Source organism: Theropithecus gelada, chromosome 13 (assembly GCF_003255815.1).
Source record: "Theropithecus gelada isolate Dixy chromosome 13, Tgel_1.0, whole genome shotgun sequence".
NCBI classification, from domain to species: domain Eukaryota; kingdom Metazoa; phylum Chordata; class Mammalia; order Primates; family Cercopithecidae; genus Theropithecus; species Theropithecus gelada.
This window is the reverse complement of record NC_037681.1, coordinates 93852650-93853779: the sequence shown is the minus strand read 5'-3', so window position 1 is coordinate 93853779 and position 1130 is coordinate 93852650.

The window sequence follows — 1130 nt, the reverse complement described above, 5'->3', positions numbered from 1 at the left end:
TGGAATTACAGGCGTGTGCCACCACATCCAGCTAAGTTTTGTATTTTTTGCAGAGATGGGGCTTCGCCATGTTAGCCAGGCTGGTCTCAAACTCCTGACCTCAAGGGATCTGCCCATCTCAGCCTCCCAAAGTGCTGGGATTATAGGCGTGAGCCACCATGCCCGGCCATATTGTATGATCCATTTATATAAAGGGTACAGAAAAGGCAAATCTATACAGAGAAAGTAGACCAGTGGCTGCCTGGACTGGATCTGGTAGTAGGAACCAACTGCAAATAACCATGTGGGAACTTTTTGGGGTGATGGAAATATTCTAAATCTGGGTTGTTGTAATTGCATAACTACAAACTTACTAAAAATAATTGAATTGTATACTCACAATGGATGAGTTTTATGGTGTATACATTAAACTTCAATCAAGCCATCGAAAAACAAAAGATCATAGGTTCATGGCCCAGAGTATTAGGATATTTTGGGGATATTTTACTATTCCACTTGGGAGAAAATTTGTCATGCTGGTGTCTGCCTCTAACAGGGTCCTAGTAGCAGAGATGTTTTCGTGGATGTTCTGACTATCCGTGCCGGTATCAGGGAGTCCATGCAGATCCCTGTCATCACATCATTACCTAGGATCATTACATAGCTTCAAATCTGAGGGTTGCATCCTACTCTATACTTGTGGTAGGCTGAATGATGGCCCCCAAAGATACTCAAATCTGAATCCCTGAAACCTGTGAGTGTATTCTCCTACAGCAAAAGGGACTTCACAGTTGTGACTAAATTAAGGATTTTGAGATGGGGAGTTTATTCTGCATTATCCAGGTGGGTGGGCCCTAAATATAATCACAAGTGCTTTTATAAGAGAGAGGTGGCGGAAGATTTGACAAAAAAGTAAGACATATGAAGACGGAAGCAAGAGGCTGAAGGAAGGGGTCACAAGCCAAGGAATGCAGGCAGAGTCCAGAAGCTAGGAAAGGCAAGGAAAGGTTTCTGCCCAGAGCCTGTAGAAGAAACGCAGCCCTGTAGACACCCAACTGTAGCCTTTCTTTCTTTCTTTCTTTCTTTCTTTCTTTCTTTCTTTCTTTCTTTCTTTCTTTCTTTCTTTCTTTCTTTCTTTCTTTCTTTCTTTC